Genomic DNA, 17,146 nt, shown 5'->3' with positions numbered 1-17,146 from the left:
CCTGCGATGATGGCAGACGCCTCACCCAACGACTCATCATGCTTTTGTTCATTGCCAGGTCTCCGTAGACATTCTGCAAGCACCTAAGAATATATGAAATGCTCTCGTTTTCCGCCTCAATGACAGCTCTCTGCTTGAGACCTACCTCCGTTACAGACGCCATTTTGAAGGTTACGTACAGTGCCGCCACCTATAGGAACATCATGAAGCTATAGGGGCTACAGCGGGAATATTTCACGATATTCCACAACAAATTCTACTTTTTTCAACCGAAACTGGCAGAGAAAAAAAAGTGTTGTATTACGTGTTTAACGCCCTCGTAAATGACAGGAAAGACATGGGCTCCATCTAGACACTGGTTCTCGATGCGTGTCACATTCTTGAGAACTATACAACCGACAATGATCTACTGTCAATCAAAAGGAGCGCCGCTGAAATGCAAGTGCGCTGACCTTGTGCTTCAACCCGACACAGGGATTTCGGACAGTCCGCCGGAATCTGCATGACACACCGCGTGCAAAGAGCACTATCGTTGCAGGCATTCATTATCTGATCAAAACTATGGGAACATCCCTTTGTAAGGCGGAATTGGCTACTAGATGTCACGAGAGGCGGAGCCGCCAGCGCAAAAGCATGTGGGGTATAAATGGTTCAAATGGCCCTAAGCACATCTGAGGTCATCAGTCCCCTAGACTTAGAACTACTTAAACCTAAATAAGGACATCACACACATCCATGCCCGAGGCAGGATTTCAACCTGCGACCGTAGCAGCAGCGCGGTTCCGGACTGTAGCGCCTAGAACCGCTCGGTCACAACGGCCGGTTCATGCGTGGCACATTGTGTTGTCAGTAGATAGGCAGTAACAGCAGAATGGGTCGGTCAAGAGAACTCAGTGAATCAGAAAGTACGGTCGCGGGTTCGAATCCTGCCTCGGGCATGGATGTGTGTGACGTCCTTAGGTTAGTTAGGTTTAAGTAGTTCTAAGTTCTAGGGGACTGATGACCTCAAAAGTTAAGTCCCATAGTGCTCAGAGCCATTTGAACCATTTTTGAATCCGAAAGTGGAGTGATCATTTAGGGCACATGAGTAACAAAACCATCAGGAGCATTTCAACCGTTCTAAGCCTGCCCGATTCGATTGTTGGTGACGTGAATCTGAAGTGAAAACGCAAAAAACAAACAGCAGGAATCACTCGTGAGTTCCACAGTGCTACCAGCAGTTCAGTTAGAACACTGTACTTAGGGCACTTAATAATGTGGAAAGTTCCATGCGCCTTTTCGCGGATAATGCTGTAGTATACAGAAAAGTTGCAGCATTAGAAAATTACATCGATATGCAGGAAGATCTGCAGCGGATAGGCACTTGGTGCAGGGAGTGGCAACTGACCCTTAACATAGACAAATGTAATGTATTGCGAATACATAGAAAGAAGGATCCTTTATTGTATGATTATATGATAGCGGAACAAACACTGGTAGCAGTTACTTCTGTAAAATATCTAGGAGTACGCGTGCGGAACGTTTTCAAGTGGAATGATCATATAAAATTAATTGTTGGTAAGGCGGGTGCCAGGTTGAGATTCATTGGGAGAATCCTTAGAAAATATAGTTCATCAACAAAGGAGTTGGCTTACAAAACGCTCGTTCGACCTATACTTGAGTATTACTCATCAGTGTGGGATCCGTACCAGGTCGGGTTGACAGAGGAGATAGAGAAGATCCAAAGAAGAGCGGCGCGTTTCGTCACAGGGTTATTTGGCAAGCGTGATAGCGTTACGGCGATGTTTAGCAAACTCAAGTGGCAGGCTCTGCAAGAGAGGCGCTCTGCATCGCGGTGTAGCCTGCTGTCCAGGTTTCGAGAGTGTGCGTTTCTGGATGAGGTAACGAATATATTGCTTCCCCCTACTTATACCTCCCGAGGAGATCACGGATGTAAAATTAGAGAGATTCGAGCGCGCAGTCGTTCTTCCCGCGAACCATACGAGAGTGGAACAGGAAAGGGAGGTAATGACAGTGGTATGTAAAGTGCCCTCCGCCACACACCGTTGGATGGCTTGCGGAGTATAAATGTAGATGGAGATGTAGATGTAGAAAAGAATGGGGTGCAATGGTCGAACGTCCGCGCCCTGTAGCTGAGTGGTCAGCGCGACAGAATGTCAATCCAAAGTGTCCGGGTTCGGTTCCGGGCTGGGTCGCAGATTTTCTCCGCTCAGGGACTGGATGTTGTGTTGTCCTAGCATCATCATTTCATCCCCATCGCGCAGTCGCTGAAGTGGCATTCAATCGAAAGACTTGTAACCGGCGAACGGTCTACCCGACGGGAGGCCCTAGTCACACGACATTTACAATGGTCGAGCAGCCCTCCCCTCCCATTCCCCTCCCCCATTTCTCAGCCTCTCCCCCCACAAACCACACGTTCATGTAGTCCGTGCTAATCGACGCTGGTGGTGGTGTAAAGAGCGGCTTCTCTAGACAGTGGATGATTGGAAACGATTGATTCGAAGTGATGAATCACGCTACGCCGTACGGTAACTCGTTGGAATGCTTTGGCCGCATGCTGCGCTTAAGAAAACGCTAAATGCGGAAGGAAATGAACACATTTTTCAGTATTTTGTACTGAATACAATACATCGGGGATGATGATATATCGGTATGGCATGTAAGTAGGCTGTTTAGGTTTTTATGTTGGTAACGCCACGTAGCGCTCTCTATGAAAATCACTGACTGTGCTGTGTGCAGTCTGTGGCTGGTTGGCATTGTTGGAATATTCGATATTGTAGTGTTGGGCAGTTGAATGTGAACAGCGCGTAGCGTTGCGCAGTTGGAGGTGTACCGCCAGCAGCGGTGGATGTGGGGAGAGAAATGGCAGAATTTTGAAAGCGGACGATGTGGACGGGTGTCCGTCAGAAAAAGGAAATCAGTGAGACTGAATGTCATGACTTTGGAACATTATTACGGTAAATACATTGTTTGTTCTCTATCAAAATCTTTCATTTGCTAACTATGCCTATCAGTAGTCAGTGCCTTCAGTAGTTAGAATCTTTTATTTAGCTGGCAGTATTGGCCCTCGCTGTATTGCAGTAGTTCGAGTAACGAAGATTTTTGTGAGGTAAGTGATTCATGAAAGGTATAGGTTATTATTAGTCAGGGTCATTCTTTAGGAGGGATTATTCAAAGTCAGATTGCGTTGCGCTGAAAATATTGTGTGTCAGTTTATTGATGATCAGAATAAGCAAAGAGAGAAATGTCTGAGTACGTTCAGTTATACTCATCTGTCTCTGTATCAAATAACTTAAGAGGTTTACCAGCACAGTGATTTATAATTTTTTAAGAGGACGTTTCAGGCAGAGCGTACTGTCATGGAGCAGCATGTGCGAGGCAGCTGTTTGTGGACAATAACGTCGATGAAATTGGCTGGCCTGTCCAGAGTCTAGACCTGAACACAATGGAATACCTTTGGGATGAGTTAGAACGTCGACTTCGCTCTTGTCTCGTGCGTATAACATCACTTGCTGTTTCGGTTTTATTTTGTAACCTTCCCGTATAAAAATTTTAAAAAATGACAGTTTTTTAAAATTGATATATTAACTCATGAAAACTGATAAATTTTGAGGTAGGCAGCACTACGCCATGGCCATGTGAAATCAATTTGAATAAACTGAAAAATTCTTACCTCGTGATGGTGTCGCCGGATAACGCTGTCTGTATATCCGCTCGTGAGTGGCACAGCTTAGTGCAATGCTGGCCTATCTACTAATACTGGACAACATTTGTATGAGATCTGAATCGTTATAAAAACTGTCTTTGCTTATTGACACAGCTGCACAGCTGGTCGTCTGATTACTAAAAAAACACATAACTATGATCTGCGAAAATTTCTGAAATATTTAAATTTAAATAAATGACTTTATCGGGACCGGTAATGACTTAAGGCAAAATTATTCCTTCTTTTTTGTTGACTGGTAAAAATTATATTCTGAAAATCTTTTACATGATTAATAAAGATCTGCAGCCCATTATATGAAAAACTGAACATTACAAATCTGGGTCAATTGGCGCTGACGAATCACAAAAATAGTTCAAATGGCTCTGAGCACTATGGGACTTAACTTCTGAGGTCATCATCCCCTAGAACTTAGAACTACCTAAACGTAACTAACCTAAGGACATCACACACATACATGCCCGGGGCAGGATTCGAACCTGCGACCGTAGCAGTCGCGCGGTTCCAGACTGTAGGGCCTAGAACCACTCGGCCACTCCGGCCGGCGAATCACCATAGATTGAAACAAATTCATATTAACTTCTCAGACAAGTGACTTAACTACGCGCATGCCAATAAAAATATTAAAACTTACCTTACAATACATGGCTATGGACTGCGCTGTACCAGCGACAGACTACAACTGCCCTGTAGCAGCGAGCGACTGCAACAACTACCGAGACTACTCTGACCTCCGACTTTATTGCAGCAAAGATATTTTCTGTCGCAGGCAGCGCGTGAGCAATACATCGAAATTACATTTGCTCCATCAGGGTGGTGAACCCCTTACAATCTGCTGAGGAAGAATTTCAACTATTCTTCCAGAGACGTTCAGACACCTCACTGAAAGTGCCCAGAAGAGTTCGTCATAAAGGTGAAGGGTGAAGACACTCCATATTAATGTCCACTAGTAAGTGTCCGGATATTTTTGATCAGGTACTGTATTTATAGGAAAATACCTTGACGACAGTGAGAATACCTGTAAATATGCAATCACACGAACGACGATACAGAACGCAGAATAATACAGCAACCTGTAAAAGGATGAAAAACTACTGTGCTGAGTTGCCGTCGATGGGAGAACGGCTCAGCTAAGCGTGTTGTGCCGCCCTTCCGTCGTATTCAGTGAATTCATCCACACATAAGGTGCATATGGACCAAATCGCCGTCAGTAAACCTATCCATAATGCTTGTATCACCGTTAAGGTACAATTACCTCCGCCGGAAAGAAGAATGAGACAGAACTGAACAGCACTGAAAGGAAGCTTAAGGTCGAAGAATAAAGTGGGCATTTCTGTTTTCAACAGCAAGTACCGTGCGCGAATGAAACAAGAGATACAGTGCATACCGTCGACATTTGAAGTACTACACAGATATTTTCAATGCAATACAGATACAAAGATAAATGAGGATATGGAATCAAGCGAAGTGCTGTTTCTGTGTAACGTGTTATTATTGTGTAACGGGCCACCCTAGACTTCGGGTCTCTCGCAGTCCCTCAAATTTAGTGGTAAAATGACCCAGTGGATAGCCCATCAAAAACTTGCTATGCGCGAGATCTGTGTTCAGATCTCCTTCGTGCCCCATAAATGTATACATCACAAATTGATGAACTGTTCCTCCGGTGCCGCGTGGCGTGGCCGCGGGTTCGAGGCGCCATGTCACGGTTTGAGCGGCCACTCCCGCCGGAGGTTCGACTCCTCCCTCGGACATGGGTTATTGTGTTATTCTTAGCATAAGTTAGTTAAAATTAGTTTAAATAGTGTGTAAGTCAGGGGACCGATGACATCAGCAGATTGGCCGCTTAAAAACTCACACACATTTGAACATTTTGTTCCTCCGGTCATTGCCGTGTCTGTTCTCTTTCTGTAGTTTTGGCAATTGTCATACTATACAGGGTGGTCCATTGATAGTGACCTGGCCAAATATCTCACGAAATGAGCGTCAAACGAAAAAACTACAAAGAATGAAACGCGTCTAGCTTGAAGGGGGAAACCAGATGGCGCTATGGTTGGCCCGGTAGATGGCGCTGCCATAGGTCAAACGGATATCAACTGCGTTTTTTTAAATAGGAACCCCATTCTTTATTACATATTCGTGTAGTACGTAAAAAAATATGAATGTTTTAGTTGGACCGCATTTTTCGCTTAGGGATGGGGCTATAATAGTCACAGACGTAGACGTACGTGGTATCACGTGACATTCCGCCAGTGCGGACGGTATTTGCTTCGTGATACATTACCCGTATTAAAATGGACCGTTTACCAATTGCGGAAATGGTCGATATCGTGTTGATGTATGGCTATTGTGGTCAAAAAGCCCAACGTTCGTGTGCTATGTGTGCTCTTCGGTATCCTGGACAACATCATCCAAGTGTCCGGACCGTTCGTCGGATAGTTACGTTATTTAAGGAAACAGGAAGTGTTCAGCCACATGTGAAACGTCACCCACGACCTGAAACAAATGATGATACCCAAGTAGGTGCTTTAGCTGCTGTCGCGGCTAATCCGCACATCAGTAGCAGACAAATTGCGTGAGAATGGGGAATCTCAAAAACGTCGGTGTTGAGAATGCTACATCAACAACGATTGCACCCGTACCATATTTCTGTGTACCAGGAATTGCATGGCGACGACTTCGAACGTCATGTACTGTTCTGCCACTGGGCACAAGAGAAATTACGGGACGATGACAGATTTTTTGCACGCAGTCTATTTAGCGACGAAGCGTTATTCACCAACAGCGGTAACGTAAACCAGCATAATGTGCACTTTGGGCAACGGAAAATCCACGATGGCTGCGACAAGTGGAACAGTAGCGACCTTGGCGGGTTAATGTATCGTGCGGCATTGTGGGAGGAAGGATAATTGGCTCCCATTTTATCGATGGCAACCTAAATGGTGCAATGTATGCTGATTTCCTACGTAATGTTCTACCGATGTTACTACAAGATGTTTCACTGCATAACAGAATGGCGATGTACTTCCAACACGATGGATGTCCGGAACATAGCTCGCGTGTGGTTCAAGCTGTCTTGAATAGCAAATTTCATGACATGTGGATTGGTCGTCGAAGCACGTTCATCGGATCTGATGTCCCCGGATTTATTTCTGTGGGGAAAGTTGAGGAATATTCGCTATCGTGATTCACCGACAACGCCTGACAACATGCGTCAGCGCATTGGCAATGCATGTACGAACATTTCGGAAGGCGAACTACTCGCTGTTGAGAGGAATGTCGTTACACGTATTGCCAAATGCATTGCGGTTGTCGGGCATCATTTTGAGCATTTATTGCATTAATGTGATATTTACAGGTAATCACGCTCTAACAGCATGCGTTGACAAAGGTACATGTATCACATTGGAACAACGGAAATGAAATGTTCAAACGTACCTAAATTCTGTATTTTAATTTAAAAAACCTACGTGTTACCCATTTTTCATCTAAAATAGTGAGCCATATGTTTGTGACTATTACAGCGCCATCTATCATAAAGCGAAAAAAGTGGTCCAACTAGAACATTCATATTTCTTTACGTACTACACGAATATGTAATAAAAAATGGGGACTCCTATTTTAAAAAACGCAGTTGATATCAGTTTGACCTATGGCAGCGCCATCTAGCTGACCAACCATAGAGCCGTTTGGTTTCCCCCTTCAAGCTAGACGAATTTCGTTCTTTGTAGTTTTTTCGTTTGACCCTTATTTCGTGAGATATTTGGCCCGGTAACGATCAATGGACCACCCTGTATATTGCTCATAGATATAAGTCAGGTGGTAAGAACATATTAGTAAATGCGATAAATAGTGAGGGCAGACGAGATGCCGTGTACAACTCTCACAGAAACGAAAACAACAAAGAAGCAGGTGCGAACTATGTCACAACGAAGGAACTGAAGAGTTAAAAACTTCCAAAATGGAATGCAAGAGTGATAGCATGTGGTGCTTGTGTAGAACAGCTAGGAGGTATGCAGGTCTGCAGGTCCCTTCCTTACATCTCACTGTCGCAAACGGAAGTTACACCACGACACAGACTTAGATCTGAATACAGCAAACAGACACGACTATGAGCGGACGGACAGTTCATAATTCTGTTAAAAAAGGGGCATAAGGGAAATCTAAACACAGGTCTCCCCTTTCGCAGTCCAACACCATGACCACACACTACCATGACGCCCTGATTCGCTCGATTGTGCACATCTTGAGCTTGGACCGTTCGTTATTTCTATTTTGCTTCCTTTTTCACAGTCCAGCAGACCTTCTTCCTGTTTTCATGCTTGATCTGTGTCCAGTTCTTGACGGGCTATCCACTGGGCCATCTTAGCACTAAATCTGAGGGGCGGTAGGAGTGGGGTGCTATGTGAGGAGTTTCCCTAATCAGAAAGTACACTACTGGCCATTAAAATTGCTACACCACGAAGATGACGTGCTACAGAAGCGAACGCGAAATTTAACCGACAGGGAGAAGATGCTGTGATATGCAAATGATTAGCTTTTCAGATCATTCACACAAGGTTGGCGCCGGTGGCGACACCTACAACGTCCTGACATGAGGAAAGTTTCCAACCCATTTCTCATACACAAACAGCAGTTGACCGGCGTTGCCTGGTGAAACATTGTTGCGATGCCTCGTGTAAGGAGGAGAAATACGTACCATCATGTTTCCGATTTTGATAAAGGTCGGATTGTAGCCTATCGCGATTGCGGTTTATCGTAGCAGAATATGGAATCGGTGGGTTCAGGAGGGTAATACGGAACGCCATGCTGGATCCCAACAGCTTCGTATCACTAGCAGTTGAGATGGCAGGCATCTTATCCGCATGGCTGTAACGGATCGTGCAGCCGCGTCTCGATCCCTGAGTCAACAGATGGGGACGTTTCCAAGACAACAACCATCTGCACGAACAGTTCGACGACGTTTGCAGCAGCATGGACTATCAGCTCGGAGACCATGGCTGCGGTTACCCTTAATGCTGCATCACAGTCACGAGCGCCTGCGATGGTGTACTCAACGACGAACTTGGGTGTACGAATGGCAAAACATTTTTACGGATGAATCCAGGTTCTGTTTACAGCATCATGATGGTCGCATCCCTGTTTGGCGACATCGCGGTGAACGCACATTGGAAGCGTGTGTTCCGTCATCGCCATTCTGGCATATCACCCGGAGTGATGGTGTGAGGTTACACGTTGCGGTCGCATTGGCGGCACTTTGAACAGTGGACGTTACATTTCAGATGTGTTGCGACCCGTGGCTCTATCCTTCTTTCGATCCCTGCGAAATCCTGCATTTCATAATGCACGACCGCATGTTGCAGGTCCTGTACGGGCCTTTCTGGATGCAGAAAATGTTCGACTGCTGCCCTGGCCAGCACATTCTGCAGATCTCTCACCAATTGAAAACGTCTCGTCAATGGTGGCCGAGCAACTGGCTCGTCACAATACGCCAGCCACTACTCTTGATGAACTGTGGTATCGTACTGAATCTGCATGGGCGGCTGTACCTGTACACGCCATGCAAGCTCTGTTTGACTCAATGCCGAGGCGTATCAAGGCCGTTATTACGGCCAGAGGTGGTTGTTCTGGGTACTGATTTCTCGGGATCTATGCACCCAAATTGCGTGAAAATGTAATCACATGTCAGTTCTAGTATAACATATTTGTCCAATGAATACCCGTTTATCATCTGCGTTTCTTCTTGGTGTAGCAATTTTAATGGCCAGTAGTGTATCTCTGAATAGCGCCTGACATATTGTCGCTGGAACTCTGGGTTCGCCCGGTATTTTACTGGGAGTGATTATAAGTAGCACCCAGAGAGATAAGTTAACATGTCGGGCAACAGTGCTTCACTGCCAACGCGCAGGTCTGAGTACAAGGCACCTGGGAGCGCTGTTGTAACTCCCTTGTGGGAATGGTCTGCTGCGCCGCCGCGGGTCGCTAATGAAAGTGTTGCAGGCTTTTCTGCTGCTGCTGCCTTGCTCTTGTGACTCCTGGGAAACTGTGTCTTGCGTCATGTTTCCGCAATGAAGGAAGGAGAAACTTGCGCAGGTCATGACGTCTTTCCGATGTTGTTTAAATACAAAAAGGAAGCAGTATACAAGATGGTCCATTGATAGTGACCGGGCAAAATATCTCACGAAATAAGCGTCAAACGAAAAAACTACAAAGAACGAAACTCGTCTAGCTTGAAGGAGGAAACCAGATGGCGCTATTGTTAGTCCGCTAGATGGCGCTGCCATAGGTCAAACGGATATCAACTGCGTTTTTTAAAAATAGGAACCCGAATTTTTTATTATATATTCGTGTAGTACGTAAAGAAATATGAATGTTTTAGTTGGACCACTTTTTTCGCTTTGTGATAGATGGCGCTGTAATAGTCACAAACTTATGGCTCACAATTTTAGACGAACAGTTGGTAACAGGTAGGTTTTTTAAATTAAAATACAAAACGTAGGTGCGTTTGAACATTTTATTTCGTTTGTTCCAATGTGACACATGTACCTTTGTGAAGTTTTCATTTCTGAGATCGCATGCTGTTACAGCTTGAGTACCTGTAAAAACCACATTAATGCAATAAATGCAACCTCAATGCATTAGGCAATACGTGTAACGACATTCCTCTCAACAGCGAGTAGTTCGTCTTCCGTAATCTTGACACATGCATTGACAATGCGCTGACGCATGTTGTCAGCCGTTGTCGGTGGATCACAGCAGCAAATATCCTTCAAGTTCTCCCACAGAAACAAATCCGGGGACGTCAGTCCTGTGAACGTTGCGGGCCATGGTGTGGTGCTTCGCCGACCAATCCACCTGTCATGAAATATGCTATTCAATACCGCTTCAACCGCACGCGAGCTATGTGTCGGACATCCATCATGCTGGAAGTTCATCGCCATTCTGTCATGCAGTGAAACATCTTGTAGTAACATCGGTAGAACATTACGTAGGAAATCAGCATACATTGCACCATTTAGGTTGCCATCGATAAAATGGGGGCCAATTATCCTTCCTCCCATAATGCCGCACCATACATTAACCCTCCAAGGTCGCTGATGTTCCACTTGTCGCAGCCATCGTGGATTTCCGTTGCCCAATAGTGCATATTATGCTGGTTTACGTTACCGCTGTTGGTGAATAACGCTTCGTCGCTAAATAGACTGCTTGCAAAAAATCTGTCATCGTCCCGTAATTTCTCTTGTGCCCAGTGGCAGAACAGTACATGACGTTCAAAGTCGTCACCTTGCAATTCCTGGTACATAGAAATATGGTACGGGTGCAATCGATGTTGATGCAGCATTCTCAACACCGATGTTTTTGAGATTCCCGATTCTCGCACAATTTGTCTGCTACTGTTGTGCGAATTAGCCGCGACAGCAGCTAAAACACCTACTTGGGCGTCATCATTTATTGCAGGTCGTGGTTGACGTTTCACATGTGGCTGAACACTTCCTGTTTCCTTAAATAACGTAACTATCCGGCGAACGGGTCGTATTTAAAAAAACGCAGTTGATATCCAGTTGACCTATGGCAGCGCCCTCTAGCGGGCCGACCATAGTGCCATGTGGTTTCCCCTTTCAAGCTAGACGAGTTTCGTTCTTTGTAGTTTTTTCGTTTGATGCTTATTTCGTGAGTTATTTGGCCCGGTCACTATCAATGGACCACCCTGTATAATTCCTATGCACCTCTACTTTTCCAACAGTACGTTTGTATGATGACAACTCTTTGCAAATAGCAGACAGGTAGTAAAGCAACACGGCCAGTTACATGTTTTCTATTGTTTTCATATTGAAATTAACGGTATTTTTTAGAGGAAAACGACGACAGGTGGCAGGAATATACAAACAATGATTATGTGAAACCGAGCTCGCTCTGTTGGTCCACGAGACTCAGAAGCGATAGATGCTGGCGCCCTATGTTTTCTCCAAGGCATCAGATACGATTCCGCACTGCCGACCGATGGACAAAACACGACCTTACGGAATATGAGACCAACTGTGTTGTTGGGCTGAAGAGTTTCTAGCAATCAGTCTAGCAATCAATCTTCAGATGTAAAAGTAACTAAGGGAGTGTTATAGGTTCTAATGTTACCCCAACAGCAGCTCTGGCCAAAATACTTCTCATTACGAGAGATACATCGTAGTATGAGAGTGATGTAGTTTCTGCAGTGGAATACCTATCTTTCACCCGTCGAATCTTATCCACCAATAAAGTCCATTAGGGGAAGTATATTGCAGATTTGCCTGGATCTCGAACGTGATGAAAACTTGGGTGTGAAAATAATATTTTCCAACATACTGATGAATCCTTTTAACAGCATATGTATTTTCCGTGAGCATTTACAAAGACGTTCATACATAAACCGTTTTCTTCTAACAAGACTGACAAACAGCAACTGTTAGAGATTTTGTTTCGTTGCGTAGGCCAAACTACGACTGAGTTCAAGTGCTACGCACCGCTCAAATATCATGCTGTTTTAGCAATCTATGTTCATCAACCTATTGTCAAAGCCAACTACATTTACTGATTTATAATGGAAAGTTAATGATTTACAGCAAACCGTTACTACGGTTTTAAAGAGAATAAAGATGATTAATTCTGAATAGATTTCCAAATATTGTTCCCTTGACTTTTGTGTGGAAAATTGGTTATGAAGTTACTGTAACAATACCTATCATAAAATAATTAATTACATCTTGATTTCACGTTGAATTTTATTCCTAACATTAACTGAGGTACAGTACAAAATGCCAGAACTGAATTTTAGGTTAAAGCTCTCTATTATAATTTCGTAGTATCAAAAGACTGAAAATCAATAGTTTTTACATCAGAATGTTCGAGAATCGTTAGTGAAAAAGTCAATTACAACTGATCTAACTGGTTTTTCGTTATTCACTTGATACATAAAGCGCACAAGTCACAGTTAAATACTTCAGATGACTGATAAATTTTCTAAAAGAGATTTGAATTTTACTAGTTAATTATTGGTTTAATTACAACATATGTATTCCTCCTAACATTTCTATGGGAATGTGAATGAAAATATAAATGTTGCTGAAATTTACGACAGTATGTTAATTCACAACATCAGGTTTTCTAAATAATTATAATTTCCTATCAATTACAGTTAAATTATCTGAAATAATGTTAATGATGTTGATTCGGTATAATAAATGAGCCATAGAGTTTAATTTGCTGTTTGAAATTAAGAAAAACCGTATTTTGTAACTTTTGTCTACTACATGTTGTGATACTAAGCGATTTAAAGTGCGACAGCCACATGAAGGCAAAGGCAACTGCCAGACTGATTCATTGGAAGAATCGCCAGGAACTGTAGTCCGTCAACAAAGGAGATAGCTTACAAAACCCTCGTTCGGCCAATACCTGAATATCACTTTTCGATTTGGGATTCGTACCCCACAGGGTTGATAGAGGAAACAGCCATGATTCAAAGAAGAACACCGCGTTTCGTTGCTTCTTGATTTAATAAGCACGAAAGTGTGACGCAGACCATCAACCCACTCCCGTGGTATACACCGCACGAGAGGCGTTATGCAGCACGGTGTTAAGATTCCGAGAGAGTAGGATCCTAGACGAGTCAACAAATGTACTGATTCTTCCAACGTATAGCTCGCGAAAAGACCATGAAGATAAAATTAGAAAGATTCCATGCCGCATGGAGCTTAATGGCAATCGCTATTCCCGCGAAGATTTCGCGATTGGAATAGGAAAGGTGGAAGCGACAGCGGTTCACAAAGAACCCTCCGCCACACACCGCAAGCTGGCTTTCGGGGGAGGGATGTAGATGTAAATGTAGATAGAAGAGGAATAAAAAGGAAAGAAACGTAAAGATAATATTAAGGAAAAGGAAGAGGAAATTGATGAAGATGAGATGAGAGAATCGATACTGCAAGAATAATTTGACAGACTCCAGAAAGACATTAGTCGAAACAAGGTCCCTGGAGTAAACCATATTTCCTTCGGATTGTTGATATTCTTATACGAACGTATAGGGTGGCACAAAAAATCACTGGACACTGATTTAAACAAAAGATTGAATTTATGTTTTATTACAAAATACAAACAATACTTACAATTATTTTTTATGCTCAAACTGTTTTCCGTCTTCATTAATACATATTTGATGTCTTTTTGGAACACTGTTACATACTCTATGGCATAGTTCGGTATCACTGTCCAAATCATGAAATGCGTCGTGTATATTGTCTTTTAGTTCAGCAGTGGTCTAAAGCTTTTGAGAATAAACAAAGTCCTTGACGACACTATGTTGGAAAAGACCCATGGGAGTCATCTGGTGAACGTGGAGGGATGTCAGTATCTGCCCTTCGACCAATTACTTTACTTTGGAAAGTTTCGTTTAAATAATCACGATGGCAGCTGTATAATGTGGGGGATCACCATCGTGTTGAAAGTAAATTTCTTGAAAGTTTTAAGCACACGTCATAAGTTCTGGTACCATGTGATTCTGAAGCATATCCAAATAGTTACTTCCTGTCACTGTTTCTTCAAAAATCTGTGGTCCAAGTACGCCAAATGATGACATTGCCCACCAAACACTCACATCAGGTTGATTTAGAAGTTGCACTAACAAAATATTTTGATTGTCAGTATACCAGTCAATGCAGTTATCTCTGTTAACTTGTCCACTTTTGACGTCACGCCTTCTGGGAAGCGCCTTCAATGGGCGCGTGGGCGACCACTTAAAATTGCCCTCGACAGAACACACAGTTTTACTGAATAGGTTAGGATCATGTTATGTTGGTCAAGCATCAATTCACAAAACTAAAGACGTCGGTCTGGATCATCAAGTAACCCATGTCGTATACATGGAATGTAAAATTTAAGCTTCTGTTTGTGAAACATCATTTGCATTGACCTTCGTGATAAATCCAGCTCAGTTGCTAATCGTCTGGTTGATTTTCGTGGACTTTGGGTCACAGCTAAACACAGCCACAATCAATTTTGCTCAGTTATGACTGTTGTTGGGCGGCCAAATCTTGGTGCTTCCGTAATAAATCCATATTCTTCAAATCTGTCACATATGTCGCATGTCGTACACTGTTTGTCTAGACGGTGGTTTTGGTCTAAAGTGTCTTCCCCATTCCTTAACAATTGCAATAGTACTACTTTTATAAAATCCTTTTACGGCGAAAATCCTTTCTTCTTTCGTTAACATCGCTACAATTCGGAAAACTATAGCTATAAACACGTCTCACAGATCACGCTTTTAACAGTTCACTAGTTTGATTATTGTGTTTGTTTTGTTTGCCATTGCATTGTATACCAACTTAATAAGGGGTAATTATTACCATTTCGTATTAACAACTTAACGGGTTAAAACTTCTTGCTGGACTACATCTTGCTGTTACATTTGTTGTCTTTGAACCAGCTGTCCTCCAGTGACTTTTGCGCCGTCCTGTACAATGAGGAAACTATTCCACCTGTCATGTTAGATTTAATTACGGGGCACGCGAAATACCGCCAGAGATCAAGAGGAATCTAATAAAGCTATAATAATTCTATAGAGCACAGATTTTGGCGGCCGTGTATGTTACCGAACCGTTAGGTTAGTAAGTCGCTCTTGCAGTACAGTGACGAAATTTATTTACAGAAGAAGGGGAGACTGGTAGAAGCTGCCTTTGGGGGAAATCCGTTCAGGCTCCTGAGAAATGTAAGAACACGTGAGGCATTACTGAACCTATGACTTGCCTTACAGGCAGACTGAAGAAAAGATAAACCTATGTTGACACTATTTGTAGATCTGAGAAGGCTTTTGATAATGTTTACCAGAATACATTGTCGAAAATTCTCTAGTTAACATAGGCAAAATACAGGGATGGAAATGTTATCTCTTACTTCTAAAGAAATCAGACAGCAATTATAAGAGTCGAAAGGACACGAAAGGGAGTAGTAATTGAGAACGGAGAGAGACAGCGTTGTAGTCCTTCCCTGATGCCACTGGATTTGTTCATTAAGCAAGGAGTAAACAATCCCAAAGAAATTTCGAAAAGGGGTTAAGGTACAGGGAGGAAGAATAAAAATTTCGAGGTTTGCCGATGACATTGTAATTATGTCAGAGATGGTTAAGGACCTGGAAGAGCAGTTGAATGGAGTGGATAGTGTTCGTAAGATGAATATTGACAAAAGTAAGGGAAGGGTAATGCAATGTAGCCGAAATAAATAAGGTGACGTAGAATATGAGACACTAAAAAAACGAGGGGCTTTCCATAAGTAATGCAACACATATTTTTTCTCGGTTCAAAATATGCGGAATTGGTTGCAAGGTATCACGTAATATTTCTGCTTCAGCCAATATAGTTTCACGTAATTCCGGTAAGTGGTGACCCTATACGTGGCCTTCAAAATGGCGTCCGTAGCAGAGGTGCGTTCCAAGCAAAGAGCTGTCACTGCTGCTTTTCATGGCAAACCAGAGCATTGCAGATATTCATAGGCGATTGCAGAATGTCAACGGAGACCTGGCAGAGAACAAAACCGCAGTAAATCGTTGGACGGGACGTCTGTCATCATCATCGCAAAAGCTCGAGGTAACCTGTCCGATCTCCTTCGTGTCGGCTGGCCACACGCACCAGTGTTGGAGCGCGGGAACACTCTCATTCTAGGTGATCGACTGTACACAATCTATCACTTCGCTGAAACTTCCTGGCAGATTAAAACTGTGTGCCGGACCGAGACTCGAACTCGAGACCTTTGCCTTCCGCGGGCAATTGCTCTACCAACTGAGCTACCCAGCACGACTTACGATACGTCCTCACAGCTTTACTTTCGCCAGTACCTCGTCTCCTACCTTCCAAACTTCACAGAAGCTCTCCTGCGAAATTTGCAGAACTAGCACTACTCGATGAAAGGATGCTGTGGAGACGTAGCTTTACCACAGCCTGGGGGATGTTTCCAGAATGAATTTTTCCACTCTGCAGCGGAGCATGTGCTGACATTAAACTTCCTGGCAGATACATTCTGGAAACATCCCCCGGGCTGTGGCAAAGCCATGTCTCTGCAATATCCTTTCTTGGAAAGTGCTAATTCTGCAAGTTTCGCAGGAGAGCTTCTGTGAAGTTTGGAAGCTAGGAGACGAGGTACTGGCGGATGTAAAGCTGTAAGGACGGATCGTGAATCGTGACTGGTTACTCAGTTGGTAGAGCACATGCCCGCGAGGGGCAGAGGTCTCGAGTTCGAGTCTCGGTCCGGTACACAGTTTTAATCTGCCAGGAAGTTGCATATCAGCGCACACCCGGCTGCAGAGTGAAAATTCATTCTGGTAACACTTTGCTGCTCAACTGTACGTCTACGCTGGTAATACCGACACACTCGTCCACCATTTGAGGTACTCAAAGGTGTGTGCTC

General features: G+C 43.6%; 1 non-coding gene across 1 annotated transcript; it reads right to left on the bottom strand.

Annotated features, from left to right (window-relative positions):
- Positions 1–16,462: 16,462 nt before the first annotated feature.
- Trnap-cgg lies at positions 16,463–16,536 on the bottom strand. The gene has a single exon. It is a non-coding gene; the product is annotated as a tRNA-Pro (tRNA).
- Positions 16,537–17,146: the final 610 nt, after the last annotated feature.

The sequence above is a fragment of the Schistocerca americana genome, chromosome 2 (assembly GCF_021461395.2).
Source record: "Schistocerca americana isolate TAMUIC-IGC-003095 chromosome 2, iqSchAmer2.1, whole genome shotgun sequence".
In the NCBI taxonomy this organism is placed as follows: domain Eukaryota; kingdom Metazoa; phylum Arthropoda; class Insecta; order Orthoptera; family Acrididae; genus Schistocerca; species Schistocerca americana.
The sequence above is the reverse complement of the archived record's forward strand: the minus strand, read 5'-3'. Positions and strand labels throughout refer to the sequence as shown.